At 43.7% G+C, this 17,292-nt stretch overlaps 1 pseudogene; it reads right to left on the reverse strand.

The window, feature by feature from the left end:
- Window positions 1-11,856: 11,856 nt before the first annotated feature.
- Window positions 11,857-12,966, reverse strand: LOC147990066 (uncharacterized; annotated as a pseudogene).
- Between the last annotated feature and the right edge of the window lie 4,326 nt (window positions 12,967-17,292).

The raw sequence follows: 17,292 nt of genomic DNA on the forward strand, positions 1-17,292 counted from the left end.
CGCCTGCATCTTATGCAATAAAGAGACAACCATAAGGCTTTTGCCAGTTGCCGATAACTTTAACAAAACATGATCAACTCATACAACAATTTATATCTCATCACGTCTTGACCATATCACATCACAACATGCCCTGCAAAAACAAGTTAGACGTCCTCTACTTTGTTGTTGCAAGTTTTACGCGGCTGCTACGGGCTTAGCAAGAACCGTTCTTACCTACGCATCAAAAACCACAACGCGGTATAGTGATTGCTTTTTGATCTTCAGAAAGAACCCTATTCATTGAATCCGATTCAACTAAAGTTTGATAAACTGACACCCACAAGCCACTTGTGTGCGAAGCACGTTGGTAGAACCAGTCTCGCGTAAGCGTACGCGTAATGTCGATCTGGGCCGCTTCATCTAACAATACCGCCGAATCAAGAATCAACTAGTGACAGCAAGCAATATGTATATACCCACACCCACAACTCCTTTGTGTTCTACTCGTGCATATAACATCTACGCATAGACCTGTCTTCGATGCCACTATTGGGGAACGCAATAATTTCAAAATTTTCCTACGCACACGCAAGATCTATCATGGTGATGCATAGCAACGAGAGGGGAAGAGTGTTTTCCACGTACCCTCTGATCAATTGAAAGTATAGCGGGGTTTTTACGCCCCAAGCTACGGATGCCGTGTTCTCCACAGGGACTAGGCGACGTTAATTATGCTCGGCTAAAGCTAGGTAACACTGAAGGAAATATGCCCTAGAGGCAATAATAAAGTTATTGTTTATTTCCTTATATCATGATAAATGTTTATTGTTCATGCTAGAATTGTATTAACCAGAAACATAATACATGTGTGAATACATAGAAAAACAGAGTGTCACTAGTATGCCTCTACTTGACTAGCTCGTTGATCAAAGATGGTTAAGTTTCCTAACCATTGACATGGGTTGTCATTTGATTAACGGGATCACACCATTAGGAGAATGATGTGATTGACTTGACCCATTCCGTTAGCTTAGCACCTGATCGTTTAGTATGTTGCTATTGCTTTCTTCATGACTTATACATGTTCCTATGACTATGAGATTATGCAACTCCCGTTTACCGGAGGAACACTTTGTGTGCTACCAAACGTCACAACGTAACTGGGTGATTATAAAGGTGCTCTACAGGTGTCTCCAAAGGTACTTGTTGGGTTGGCGTATTTCGAGATTAGGATTTGTCACTCCGATTGTCGGAGAGGTATCTTTGTGCCCTCTCGGTAATGCACATCACTTAAGCCTTGCAAGCATTGCAACTAATGAGTTATTTGCGGGATGATGTATTACAGAACGAGTAAAGAGACTTGCCGGTAATGAGATTGAACTAGGTATTGAGATACCGACGATTGAATCTCGGGCAAGTAACATACCGATGACAAAGGGAACAACGTATGTTGTTATGCGGTCTGACCGATAAAGATCTTCGTAGAATATGTGGGAGCCAATATGAACATCCAGGTTCCGCTATTGGTTATTGACCGGAGACGTGTCTCGGTCATGTCTACATAGTTCTCGAACCCGTAGGGTCCGCACGCTTAACGTTCCAATGACAGTTATATGATGAGTTTATATGTTTTGATGTACCGAAGGTTGTTCGGAGTCCCGATGTGATCATGGACATGAAGAGGAGTCTCGAAATGGTCGAGACATAAAGATTGATATATTGGAAGCCTATATTTGGATATCGGAAGTGTTCCGGGTGAAATCGGGATTTTACCAGAGTACCAGGGGTTACCGGACCCCCCCCCCCCGAGGGCTTAATGGGCCTACATGGGCCTTAGTGGAAATAGAGGGCACCAAGGGGAGTGTGGGGCGCGCCCCCCTAGGCCCAAACCGAATTGGTTTAGGGCAAGGGGGACTGGCCCCCTCTTTCCTTCTCCTACTCTCCCTTTCCTTCCCCCTCTCCTACTCCTACTAGGAATAGGAGGAGTCCTACTCCTAGTGGGAGTAGGACCCCCCCCCCCTTGGCGCGCCTCTCCCTGGCCGGCCGCCTCCTCCCCTTGCTCCTTTATATATAGGGGCAGGGGGCACCCCAGAGACACAACAATTGATCGTTTGATCTTTTAGCCGTGTGCGGTGCCCCCCTCCACCATAGTCCACCTCGATAATACTGTAGCGGTGCTTAGGCGAAGCCCTGCGTCGGTAGAAAATCATCATCGTCACCACGCCGTCGTGCTGACGAAACTCTCCCTCAACACTCAGCTGGATCTGAGTTCGAGGGACGTCATCGGGCTGAACGTGTGCTGAACTCGGAGGTGCCGTATGTTCGGTACTTGATCGGTCGGATCGTGAAGACGTATGACTACATCAACCGCATTGTGCTAATGCTTCCGCTTTCGGTCTACGAGGGTACGTGGACAACACTCTCCCCTCTCGTTGCTATCCATCACCATGATCTTGCGTGTGCGTAGGAATTTTTTTGAAATTACTACGTTCCCCAACAGTGGCATCCGAGCCAGGATTTATGCGTAGATGTCATATGCACGAGTAGAACACAAGTGAGTTGCGGGCGATATAAGTCATACTGCTTACCAGCATGTCTTCGGTGGTATTGTTGGATGAAGCGGCCCGAACCGACATTACGCGTACGCTTACGTGAGACTGGTTCTACCGACGTGCTTTGCACACAGGTGGCTGGCGGGTGTCAGTTTCTCCAACTTTAGTTGAACCGAGTGTGGCTACGCCCGGTCCTTGCGAAGCTTAAAATAGCACCAACTTGACAAACTATCGTTGTGGTTTTGATGCATAGGTAAGAACGGTTCTTGCTAAGCCCATAGCAGCCACGTAAAATTTGCAACAACAAAGTAGAGGACGTCTAACTTGTTTTTGCAGGGCATGTTGTGATGTGATATGGTCAAGACATGATGCTAAATTTTAATGTATGAGATGATCATGTTTTGTAACCGAGTTATCGGCAACTGGCAGGAGCCATATCGTTGTCGCTTTATTGTATGCAATGCAATCGCCTTGTAATGCTTTACTTTATCACTAAGTGGTAGCGATAGTCGTGGAAGCATAAGATTGGTGAGACGACAACGGTGCTACGATGGAGATCAAGGTGTCGCACCGGTAACGATGGTGATCATGACGGTGCTTCGGAGATGGAGATCACAAGCACAAGATGATGATGGACATATCATATCACTTTTATTGATTGCATGTGATGTTTATCTTTTATGCATCTTATCTTGCTTTGATTGATGGTAGCATTATAAGATGATCCCTCACTAAATTATCAAAGTATAAGTGTTTCCCTGAGTATGCACCGTTGCGAAAGTTCTTCGTGCTGAGACAACACGTGATGATCGGGTGTGATAGGCTCTACGTTCAAATACAACGGGTGCAAAACAGTTGCACACACGGAATACTCAGGTTAAACTTGACAAGCCTAGCATATAACAGATATGGCCTCGGAACACGAAGACCGAAAGGTCGAGCATGAATCATATAGTAGATATGATCAACATAGTGATGTTCACCGTTGAAACTACTCCATCTCATGTGATGATCGGACATGGTTTAGTTGATATGGATCACGTGATCACTTAGAGGATTAGAAGGATGTTTATCTAAGTGGGAGTTCTTAAACAATATGATTAATTGAACTTAAATTTATCATGAACTTAGTACCTGATAGTATCTTGCTTCTCTATGTTGATTGTAGATAGATGGCCCGTGTTGTTGTTTCATTGGATTTTAATACGTTCCTTGAGAAAGCAAAGTTGAAAGATGATGGTAGCAATTACACGGACTGGGTCCGTAACTTGAGGATTATCCTCATTGCTGCCCAGAAGAATTACATCCTGGAAGCACTGCTGAGTGCCAGGCCTGCTGCTAATGCAACTGACGACGTTAAGAATGTCTGGCAGAGCAAAGCTGATGACTACTCGATAGTTCAGTGTGCCATGCTTTACGGCTTAGAACCGGGACTTCAACGACGTTTTGAACGTCATGGAGCATATGAGATGTTCCAGGAGTTGAAGTTAATATTTCAAGCAAATGCCCGGATTGAGAGATATGAAGTCTCCAATAAGTTCTACAGCTGCAAGATGGAGGATAATAGTTCTATCAGTGAACATATACTCAGAATGTCTGGGTACCACAATCACTTGACTCAACTGGGAGTTAATCTTCTGGTTGATAGTGTCATTGACAGAGTTCTTCAATCACTGCCACCAAGCTAAAAGATCTTCGTGATGAACTATAATATGCAAGGGATGGATAAGACAATTCCCGAGCTCTTCGTGATGCTAAAGGCAGTGGAGGTAGAAATCAAGAAGGAGCATCAAGTGTTGATGGTCAATAAGACCACCCGTTTCAAGAAAAAGGGCAAAGGGAAGAAGAAGGGGAACTTCAAGAAGAACAGCAAGCAAGTTGCTGCTCAGGAGAAGAAACCCAAGTCTGGACCTAAGCATGAGACTGAGTGCTTCTACTGCAAACAGACTGGTCACTGGAAGCGAAACTGCCCCAAGTATTTGGCGGATAAGAAGGATGGCAAGGTAAACAAAGGTATATGTGATATACATGTTATTGATGTGTACCTTACTAATGCTCGCAGTAGCACCTGGGTATTTGATACTGGTTCTGTTGCTAATATTTGCAACTCGAAACAGGGGCTACGGATTAAGCGAAGATTGGCTAAGGACGAGGTGATGATGCGCGTGGGAAATGGTTCCAAAGTCGACGTGATCGCGGTCGGCACGCTACCTCTACATCTACCTTAGGGATTAGTATTAGACCTAAATAATTGTTATTTGGTGCCAGCGTTGAGCATGAACATTATATCTGGATCTTGTTTGATGCGAGACAGTTATTCATTTAAATCAGAGAATAATGGTTGTTCTATTTATATGAGTAATATCTTTTATGGTCATGCACCCTTGAAGAGTGGTCTATTTTTGCTAAATCTCGATAGTGGTGATACACATATTCATAATATTGAAGCCAAAAGATGCAAAGTTGATAATGATAGTGCAACTTATTTGTGGCACTGCCATTTAGGTCATATCGGAGTAAAGCGCATGAAGAAACTCCATACTGATGGACTTTTGGAACCACTTGATTATGAATCACTTGGTACTTGCGAACCGTGCCTCATGGGCAAGATGACTAAAACGCCGTTCTCCGGAACTATGGAGAGAGCAACAGATTTGTTGGAGATCATACATACAGATGTATGTGGTCCGATGAATGTTGAGGCTCATGGCGGATATCGTTATTTTATCACTTTCACAGATGATTTAAGCAGATATGGGTATATCTACTTAATGAAACATAAGTCTAAAACATTTGAAAAGTTCAAAGAATTTCAGAGTGAAGTTGAAAATCATCGTAACAAGAAAATAAAGTTTCTACGATCTGATCGTGGAGGAGAATATTTGAGTTATGAGTTTGGTCTTCATTTGAAACAATGCGGAATAGTTTTGCAACTCACGCCACCGAGAACACCACAGCGTAATGGTGTGTCCGAACGTCGTAATCGTACTTTACTAGATATGGTGCGATCTATGATGTCTCTTACTGATTTACCGCTATCATTTTGGGGTTATGCTTTAGATACGGCCGCATTCACGTTAAATAGGGCACCATCGAAATCCGTTGAGACGACGCCTTATGAAATGTGGTTTGGTAAGAAACCAAAGTTGTCGTTTCTGAAAGTTTGGGGCTGCGATGCTTATGTGAAAAAGCTTCAACCTGATAAGCTCGAACCCAAATCGGAGAAATGTGTCTTCATAGGAGACTGTTGGGTACACCTTCTATCACAGATCCGAAGGCAAGACTTTTGTTGCTAAATTCAGAGTTTTTCTAGAGAAGGAGTTTCTCTCGAAAGAAGTGAGTGGGAAGAAAGTAGAACTTGATGAGATAACTGTACCTGCTCCCTTATTGGAAAGTAGTTCATCACAGAAACCGGTTTGTGAGACACCTACACCACTTAGGGAGGAAGTTAATGATGATGATCATGAAACTTTAGATCAAGTTGTTACTGAACCTTGTAGGTCAACCGGAGTAAGATCCGCGCCAGAGTGGTACGGTAATCCTGTTCTGGAAGTTATGTTACTAGACCATGACGAACCTACGAACTATGAAGAAGCGATGGTGAGCCCAGATTCCGCAAAATGGCTTGAAGCCATGAAATCTGAGATGGGATCCATGTATGAGAACAAAGTGTGGACTTTGGTTGACTTGCCCATTGATCGGCAAGCAATTGAGAATAAATGGATCTTCAAGAAGAAGACTGACGCTGACGGTAATGTTACTGTCTATAAAGCTCGACTTGTTGCAAAAGGTTTTCGACAAGTTCAAGGGATTGACTACGATGAGACCTTCTCACCCGTAGCGATGCTAAAGTCTGTCCAAACCATGTTAGCAATTGCCGCATTTTATGATTATGCAATTTGGCAAATGGATGTCAAAACTGCATTCCTGAATAGATTTTTAGAAAAAGAGTTGTATATGATGCAACCAGAAGGTTTTTTCGATCCAAAGGGAGCTAACAAAGTGTGCAAGCTCCAGCGATCCATTTATGGACTGGTTCAAGCCTCTCGGAGTTGGAATAAACACTTTGATAGTGTGATCAAAGCATTTGGTTTTATACAGACTTTTGGAGAAGCCTGTATTTACAAGAAAGTGAGTGGGAGCTCTGTAGCATTTCTAATATTATATGTGGATGACATATTGTTGATTGGAAATGATATAGAATTTCTGGATAGCATAAAAGGATACTTGAATAAGAGTTTTTCAATGAAAGACCTCGGTGAAGCTGCTTTCATATTGGGCATCAAGATCTATAGAGATAGATCAAGACGCTTAATTGGACTTTCACAAAGCACATACCTTGACAAAGTTTTGAAGAAGTTCAAAATGGATCAAGCAAAGAAAGGGTTCTTGCCTGTGTTACAAGGTGTGAAGTTGAGTAATACTCAATGCCCGACCACTGCAGAAGATAGAGAGAAAATGAAAGATGTTCCCTATGCTTCAGCCATAGGCTCTATTATGTATGCAATGCTGTGTACCAGACCTGATGTGTGCCTTGCTATAAGTCTAGCAGGGAGGTACCAAAGTAATCCAGGAGTGGATCACTGGACAGCGGTCAAGAACATCCTGAAATACCTGAAAAGGACTAAGGATATGTTTCTCGTTTATGGAGGTGACAAAAAGCTCATTGTAAATGGTTACGTTGATGCAAGCTTTGACACTGATCCGGACGATTCTAAATCGCAAACCGGATACGTGTTTACATTGAACGGTGGAGCTATCAGTTGGTGTAGTTCCAAACAAAGTGTTGTGGCGGGATCTACGTGTGAAGCGGAGTACATAGCTGCTTCGAAAGCAGCAAATGAAGGGGTCTGGATGAAGGAGTTCATATCCGATCTAGGTGTAATGCCTAGTGCATCGGGTCCAATGAAAATCTTTTGTGACAATACTAGTGCAATTGCCTTGGCGAAGGAATCCAGATTTCACAAGAGAACCAAGCACATTAAGAGACGCTTCAATTCCATCCGGGATTTAGTCCAGGTGGGAGACATAGAAATTTGCAAGATACATACGGATCTGAATGTTGCAGACCCGTTGACTAAGCCTCTTCCACGAGCAAAACATGATCAGCACCAAGACTCCATGGGTGTTAGAATCATTACTGTGTAATCTAGATTATTGACTCTAGTGCAAGTGGGAGACTGAAGGAAATATGCCCTAGAGGCAATAATAAAGTTATTATTTATTTCCTTATATCATGATAAATGTTTATTATTCATGCTAGAATTGTATTAACCGGAAACATAATACATGTGTGAATACATAGACAAACAGAGTGTCACTAGTATGCCTCTACTTGACTAGCTCGTTGATCAAAGATGGTTAAGTTTCCTAACCATTGACATGGGTTGTCATTTGATTAACGGGATCACACCATTAGGAGAATGATGTGATTGACTTGACCCATTCCGTTAGCTTAGCACCCGATCGTTTAGTATGTTGCTATTGCTTTCTTCATGACTTATACATGTTCCTATGACTGTGAGATTATGCAACTCCCGTTTACCGGAGGAACACTTTGTGTGCTACCAAACGTCACAACGTAACTGGGTGATTATAAAGGTGCTCTATAGGTGTCTCCAAAGGTACTTGTCGGGTTGGCGTATTTCGAGATTAGGATTTGTCACTCCGATTGTCGGAGAGGTATCTCTGGGCGAGTAAAGAGACTTGCCGGTAACGAGATGGAACTAGGTATTGAGATACCGACGATCGAATCTCGGGCAAGTAACATACCGATGACAAAGGGAACAACGTATGTTGTTATGCGGTCTGACCGATAAAGATCTTCGTATAATATGTGGGAGCCAATATGAACATCCAGGTTCCGCTATTGGTTATTGACCGGAGACGTGTCTCGGTCATGTCTACATAGTTCTCAAACCCGTAGGGTCCGCACGCTTAACGTTTCGATGACAGTTATATTATGAGTTTATATGTTTTGATGTACCGAAGGTTGTTCGGAGTCCCGGATGTGATCACGGACATGACGAGGAGTCTCGAAATGGCCGAGACATAAAGATTGATATATTGGAAGCCTATATTTGGATATCGGAAGTGTTCCGGATGAAATCGGGATTTTACCGGAGTACCGGGGGTTACCGGAACCTCCCAGGGGCTTAATGGGCCTACATGGGCCTTAGTGGAAATAGAGGGCAGCAAGGGGAGTGTGGGAGGCGCCCCCCCAAGGCCCAAACCGAATTGGTTTAGGGCAAGGGGGCCGGCCCCCTCTTTCCTTCCCCTCTCCTACTCCTACTAGGAATAGGAGGAGTCCTACTCCTAGTGGGAGTAGGACTCCCCCTTGGCGCGCCTCTCCCTGGCCGGCCGCCTCCTCCCCTTGACCCTTTATATACAGGGGCAGAGGGCACCCCAGAGACACAACAATTGATCATTTGATCTTTTAGCCGTGTGCGGTGCCCCCCTCCACCATAGTCCACCTCGATAATACTATAGCGGTGCTTAGGCGAAGCCCTGCGTCGGTAGAACATCATCATCGTCACCACGCTGTCGTGCTGACGAAACTCTTCCTCAACACTCGGCTGGATCTGTGTTCGAGGGACGTCATGGGCTGAACGTGTGCTGAACTCGGAGGTGCCGTACATTCGGCACTTGATCGGTCGGATCGTGAAGACGTACGACTACATCAACTGCGTTGTGCTAACGCTTCCGCTTTCGGTCTACGAGGGTACGTGGACAACACTCTCCCCTCTCATTGCTATGCATCACCATGATCTTGCGTGTGCGTAGGAAAATTTTCGAAATTACAACGTTCCCCAACAAACACAATTCTGATTATGAATGCAAGAAAAACCTAAACTAAACAAGGTTGACGACAAAGAAAATTCAAAACAGCATAGGGAGATTAAGATTGAAATCACTCTCTTTTTGGTATTTTTGTTATACTTTGGGAACTACAATACTGGCACAGGCAACCATCAACAACAAGGAGAACTACACCACATCAGAACATATATATACATCAAACATGTAAGAAAAGTGTAATAGCATGATCATAGGACATAATAGAAGTACTTCTCATCACAAACACACATATACTTGAGCTAACACAAGGACTACAAAATGGAACAAGTTCATATGGATGAACACAAACACATGCTAGCAGATTACTAACTCAGAAAGAAAAATCACATAGACCAAATATTAAATGTACACTATAGTTACAAGTACGAAACAAAACAAACAGCAGGTTGCAAGTACTCTTAAAATCTGAACCTTACAAAGTATTACATATCTCAATTTTACAAAAATTAGGTGTTTAGAACAATACACAAGGTTCACCTACAAGTTTCAGAAATTTGCAAAAAGTAAAGAGAGAAGAGGAGCGGCACCAGTTTGGGTTCAGAGAAGAAGCGCAGAATAGGAGGTAAAGAAAAGGAGCAGCAGCATGGGGGCTTTGAGAGGAGTGGCAGCAGGGGCGTGAGAGGAGCAGCAGAGAGAGTTGAGGAAAAGGATCAACAGTAGGGGTTCAGAGGAGAAGGCAACAACAATGGGGGTCAGAGAAGAGAAGCAGCAGCAAGACGTGGGAGAAGGAGCAGCAGGGGCATCCGGGTGAGAGAAGCAGCAGAGAGGGTTGAGGGCGAACAGCAGCAGGTTGAAGAAGAGAGGTGGAGGATGGCGTGGGGCACCAGACAACCATGACCTCTAGTCTTGTAGGGCGCGCGAGGTGATGGTGGCTGGATGTGATGGCGCCTGGTGGATGGATGGGTTGCGGTAGCGCGGGTGGAGGTGCTGCAGCGTTGTGGAGTGGGTGGAGGTACTGGGTGGCGCGCCGCCATGCCGGCCTGGCCGCGGTGACGGCCAGAGGTGGAGAAGAAGGTTGGGGGAGAGGGATATGTAGCCAGGCCCAAAGGGGGTCGATGGTTGCCGCTAGGGATTTGATCCCCTCCTATGATCTGCCAGTTTTGCTCTTTTGCCCTTCCACTTCTCTTCTCTCTTCACAAGATGATCCCTCCAACTTTATCTTGACCCCTCTGGTTACTTCTTTTCTTCACGGTTGGGTCCCTCCGTAAGTTACAGCAACCATAGTTTCTTGACACTCTCTATTATAGAAGGATTTTGGGCCTTTTTGCCCTTTTCTGCAAAACATGGAGGAGTGTTGTAAATGTAGCATAATGGGGGTATTTGAATATTTCTGAAGTAAAAAATGTGAAAATATGATTAAAATGTGGTGCAAAAAGGATAAAAAGATTATATGAGGAAATGCTCTATCAAGTTCCCCCACACTTAAATCTTTGCTTGTCCTCAAGCAAAGGAATATGACAAGAGCAAGATTGTGAACAGTGAGCTGACTAGAGAATGCCAAGTGAAGTAGATCTCCAAACAAAGCATGCTTTGAACTTAGCTAGTGAAAATTAATGGTTAGGAGTGCTTCAAAGTGGTAGGATACTAGTAGACTTGACCATTTTAAACTTTTACAATGATAAAAGAAGATCAACTAGTTCAAATGATGATTGTGCCGAAGGTTCCTAAAGAGAGCATGATCCCGAGAACAAAAAGAACATACACTTGTGATCAGATCACTTATTTACAGAAATAAAGTAATGATAATATTTTATCGATCTCACCAAAGGAACATACCACCGATCCCGAGAACATGGAATATACCCGGCTCGACCAATTATTAGTTTTTTTTGTTTGTCTCCCCAAAGGAACATACCACCGATCCAGAGCACATGGTATACACCTGGTTTGACAATTACAATTTTTATTATTAGTTACTGCCCAAGCTAACCCGATTTCACATGCCACCGATCCAGGGAACATGACATGCTACTGTAGGTAGTCAGACTTATCATTCATTATAAGATTTACTTTTTTTAAAATGAACAACGCATAAGCACAAAAACAGGAATCCTCACTTCTTCATGTCTGGTTCACATGCTACCGATCCAGGGAACATAGCATGCTAATCCATAGTGGTTAGGTGATTGCTCTCAATGGGAACACACTTAGCACAAATTCAGCATCTAAACATGGTGATCTAGGTGTATCATACTAAATGCAGAAAATGACGAAGTTTTCTAGTGTACTAGGGATTTGAGCACTCAAAACTAATAGTTCTCACTAATTTCAGCCAAGCACGCATGGTGTAGATCACTAGTTTACAAGGCATTTAGAAATCAAGTTCAAAAATTCACATCAAGCACGATGCCAAAGGTGAATTTCAGCTTGACAACAAGTAATAACTGGCTCAAGCAACCCAACTAGCAATTGATTTCAGCTTGTATCAATAGATGATATATTCAGATTGGGGTCATGAAACAGCTCACCAGGCTTTATGAAGTAGAACTCGCTCGATCATCTCACATCCTCTTGCATTGTGACTCCTTTCTTTTTGCTTCTCTATCCTCATGCTCTCTATCCTCGTGCATGCTCCAGCTCTTCTCTTCCTTGTATGTGCCCATTGCTTCTCCTTTTCACCATGCTCTAAATCCACCGGGGTCCCAAGGAATGTCACCTCGAACCTGGTCAACATGTAGTGATTTGTGCACAGGCAAGAACTTGAAAGAGCACTCAACGAAAGAGACAATGCAAGTGGTAGGGACAATACCCTCCAAGTCATTAATCAAATATCCAATTACATAAGCATAGCTATAAAGCACATGTTTAGGATGGTAGAAATCAGCAAGGTCAACACTAACATGAGGATGAAACTTATCATTAAGCTCAATACTAGCATGGGAATTATATGTTTCATTAAGCATAGGACTAGCACGAGGAAAATAACTGTGATCATCACAAATGAGAATAATGCCACTAACAGGGTATATATCATCATATACAAGCAAATACCTTTTCAAATCTACTTTAACAGATGGCATCATGCAATGCAAGGTAGTAGCAAAGAAATCACAAGGATGCATGTCATTGAGAGGATTGGATAAACCTGACACATCACGCTCATGTATGACAATAGGCCAATGAATCTCAGCTTCTTCATCTTCATCTACAGTAGCTTCTTGTACTTCTTCAAGAGTAGTAGATGATGAGTCTTCAACTTGATCACTTGGGAATTGTAGCTCTTGATCATCTTGTTCCTTGTCTTCCAGTTCATCTTCTTCAATCTGAGGTATCTCTTACTCAAGGCACTTGCTATCTTGGTCAGCTAGATGTGATGGTATTGGAACCTCACATGTATCAAGGGGATTCCCAGAATTACTCAGCTCAAGCTGTGAAGAAATAGTACTGCCAGCGTTGATGTTCTTCTCAATCTTCTTTACTTCATTCACTAGCTCATTCCCACTCTTGATCTTCTTCATTTCCTCTAGTATAACCTTCCTAATAGGATCATCCTCGGCACTCCAAGTGAACTCGAGACTCAAAAGTGTGAGCTTGTCTATGTCACCGAATTCATCTTGTGTGGGCACTTGCACATGAGATTGCTCGGCGGTTGCTGGAGTTGTTGGTTGACCAAATGGAGGACCATTTAACTCCATTGGCAACATCTCCTGGTGTTGAGGTATATGAGTAGGAGCTGAATAAATCTGTTGTGGCTCTCCTCATTGTATCTAAATCCCTGTATATGATTACTAGAAGAAAATGGTGAGATCTCAGGGTTGTTGCTCCTATATGACATATTCTGGTTCTCAGGCCACCCATATGAGTAATTGTTTTGGTATGAGCTAGGCTATGGGGCGAAGCTCATGCCATAACAATCGGGAGAGTGAGAGTAACCACACTGACATTCAGCGGGTGAATGGCCCTGAAATCCACAAATATGGTATGTAGGAGCAACATAAGGATGACCTCTAGAATAAGGATCATAAGAGCTACGCCTATCCTCAAAAACTACTTCTCGCTGCCGAGCTAAATCATCTAATCGATGGGAAATCTTATGAGTTCTTGAATAGTTTCCGTGATGTTTGTAGTGTTCCTCGCATCTTCGAGACAATCTGAATAATATGCCATAACCGAGTAGATAGCTCTAACCTGCAAAATGAAAAGAAAACAAAAAGATACTAGCTAGAACAGGGGTTAGTGATTAGAGATATATCACAAATATATGGCACAAACTAGAAAATGAAGAAAAACCTAGTCTATAGCCTAACACAATCGCTCGACCCTAGTCCTCGGCAACGGCGCCAAAATGATTAATTGAAAGTACAGCGGGGTTTTTATGCCCCAAGCTACGGATGTCGTGTTCTCCACAGGGACTAGGCGACGGCAATTATGCTCGGCTAAAGCTAGGTAACACAATTCTGATTATGAATGCAAGAAAAAGCTAAACTAAACAAGGTTGACGACAAAGAAAATGCAAAACAGCATAGGGAGATTAAGATTGAAATCACTCTCTTTTTGGTATTTTTGTTATACTTTGGGAACTACAATACTGGCACAGGCAACCATCAACAACAAGGAGAACTACAACACATCAGAACATATATATACATCAAACATGTAAGAAAAGTGTAATAGCAAGATCATAGGACATAATAGAAGTACTTCTCATCACAAACACACATATACTTGAGCTAACACAAGTACTACAAAATGGAACAAGTTCATATGGATGAACACAAACACATGCTAGCAGATTACTAACTCAGAAAGAAAAATCACATAGACCAAATATTAATTGTACACTATAGTTACAAGTACGAAACAAAATAAACAGCAGGTTGCAAGTACTCTTAAAATCTGAACCTTACAAAGTATTACATATCTTAATTTTAGAGAAATTAGGTGTTTAGAACAATACACAAGGTTCACCTACAAGTTTCAGAAATTTGCAAAAAGTAAAGAGAGAAGAGGAGCGGCACCAGTTTGGGTTCAGAGAAGAAGCGCAGAATAGGAGGTAAAGAAAAGGAGCAGCAGCGTGGGGGCTTTGAGAGGAGTAGCAGCAGGGGCGTGAGAGGAGCAGCAGAGAGAGTTGAGGAAAAGGATCAGCGGTAGGGGTTCAGAGGAAAAGGCAACAGCAATGGGGGTCAGAGAAGAGAAGCAGCAGCAAGACGTGGGAGAAGGAGCAGCAGGGGCATCCGGGTGAGAGAAGCAGCAGAGAGGGTTGAGGGCGAACAACAGCAGGTTGAAGAAGAGAGGTGGAGGATCGCGGGGCACCAAACAACCACGACCTCTAGTCTTGTAGGGCGCGCGAGGTGATGGTGGCTGGATGTGATGGCGCCTGGTGGATGGATGGGTTGCGGTAGCGCGGGTGGAGGTGCTGCAGCGTTGTGGAGTGGGTGGAGGTACTAGGTGGCGCGCCGCCATGCCGGCCTGGCCGTGGCGACGGCCAGAGGTGGAGAAGAAGGTTGGGGGAGAGGGATATGTAGCCAGGCCCAAAGGGGATCGATGGTTGCCGCTAGGGATTTGATCCCCTCCTCTGATCTGCCAGTTTTGCTCTTTTGCCCTTCCACTTCTCTTCTCTCTTCACAAGATGATCCCTCCAACTTTATCTTGACCCCTCTGGTTACTTCTTTTCTTCATGGTTGGGTCCCTCCGTAAGTTACAGCAACCATAGTTTCTTGACACTCTCTATTATAGAAGGATTTTGGGCCTTTTCGCCCTTTTCTGCAAAACATGGAGGAGTGTTGTAAATGTAGCATAATGGGGGTATTTGAATATTTCTGAAGTAAATAATGTGAAAATATGATTACAATGTGGTGCAAAAAGGCTAAAAAGATTATATGAGGAAATGCTCTATCACCCTCGTAGACCATAAGCGGAAGTGTTATGACAACGCGGTTGATGTAGTCGTACGTCTTCACGATCCGACTGATCCTAGTACCGAAAGTACGGCACCTCCGCGATCTACACACGTTCGGCTCGGTGACGTCCCACGAACTCTCGATCCAGATGAATGTCGAGGGAGAGCTTCGTCAGCACGACGGCGTGATAACGGTGATGATGATGCTACCAGAACAGGGCTTCGCCTAAGCACCGCTATGATATGACCAAGGTGGATTATGGTGGAGGGGGGCACCGCACACGGCTAAGGGATCAATGATCAACTTGTGTGTTCTAGGGTGCCCCCTGCCCCCGTATATAAAGGAGCAAGGGGGAGGCCGGTCGGCCCTTGGGGCGCGCCAAGGAGGGGAGGAGTCCTGCTCCTAGTAGGAGAAGGACTCCCCCTTTCCTAGTCCAACTAGGAGGAGGAAGGGGGAAGGAATGAGAGGAGAAGGAAGAAGGAGCCAATTTGAAATAGAGGGGGAGGGGCGCGCACGCGACCCTGCCTTGGCCTGCCCTCTCTCTCTCCACTAAGGCCCATGTGGCCCATTAGTTCCCCAGGGGGGTTCCGGTAACCCTCTGGCACTCCGGTTTTCTTCGAAATCACCCGGAACACTTCTGGTGTCCGAATATAGCTATCCAATATATCAATCTTTATATCTCGACCATTTCGAGACTCCTCGTCATGTCCGTGATCACATCTAGGACTCTGAATTATCCTCGGTACATCAAATCACATAAACTCATAATATCAATCGTCACTGAACATTAAGCGTGCGGACCCTACGGGTTCGAGAACTATGTAGACATGATCGAGACACGTCTCCGGTCAATAACCAATAGCGGAACATGTATGTTCATATTGGCTCCCACATATTCTACGAAGATCTTTATCGGTCAAACCACATAACTATATACGTTGTTCCCTTTGTCATCGGTATGTTACTTGCCCGAGATTCGATCGTCGGTATCTCAATACCTAGTTCAATCTCATTACTGGCAAGTCTATTTACTCGTTCCGTAATGCATCACCCTGCAACTAACTCATTAGTCACATTTCTTGCAAGGCTTATAGTGATATGCATTACCGAGAGGGCCCAGAGATACCTCTCCGATACACGGAGTGACAAATCCTAATCTCGACCTATGCCAACTCAGCAAACACCATCAGAGACACCTGTAGAGCATCTTTATAGTCACCCAGTTATGTTGTGACGTTTGATAGCACACTAAGTGTTCCTCCGGTATTCGGGAGTTGCATGATCTCATAGTCATAGGAACATGTATAAGTTATGGAGAAAGCAATAGCAACAAACTAAACGATCATCGTACTAAGCTAACGGATGGGTCAAGTCAATCACATCATTCTCTAATGATATGATCCCGTTAATCAAATGACAACTCATGTCTATGGTTAGGAAACATAACCATCATTGATTCAACGAGCTAGTCAAGTAGAGGCATACTAATGACATTCTGTTTGTCTATGTATTCACACATGTACTAAGTTTCCGGTTAATACAATTCTAGCATGCATAATAAACATTTATCATGATATAAGGAAATATAAATAACAACTTTATTATTGCCTCTAGGGCATATTTCCTTCAGACCCACCTCCACTTGCTCCTTATCGACGACAAATAGCATAGTGCCGGAACAGGGACAAAGCCCAACTAACTTATTCAACGAAGAGGTCATCGCTTCTGTTAGGACCGAGAGTATATCGACCAAATGGGGGAGGGGTGAATGGGAGATTCAAGAACTCTTCTGAATGTTTTGATTTGAGCCCAAACACTGTAGCGAAATATATTCATAGTTATGAAATTGAGCAAGAAACCTACCGAGGAACAAATCTTTCAAGACAGGATGCAACAATCATTCGAGCATAGTAGAGAACTGGCTTAACTATCACGATGGTAAAATAGTATACTACTAGTTGCACCAGCATGAGGGAAAACTAAAAATGGATAGCGAAGTAAAAGCTACTATAAAGGATATCACACAAAAGATAGCTAAGCGAGCAAGAAATGATAAACAG

The sequence above is a fragment of the Triticum urartu genome, chromosome 1A (genome assembly GCF_056163025.1).
Source record: "Triticum urartu cultivar PI428250 chromosome 1A, HENAU_Tu73, whole genome shotgun sequence".
NCBI lineage: Eukaryota > Viridiplantae > Streptophyta > Magnoliopsida > Poales > Poaceae > Triticum > Triticum urartu.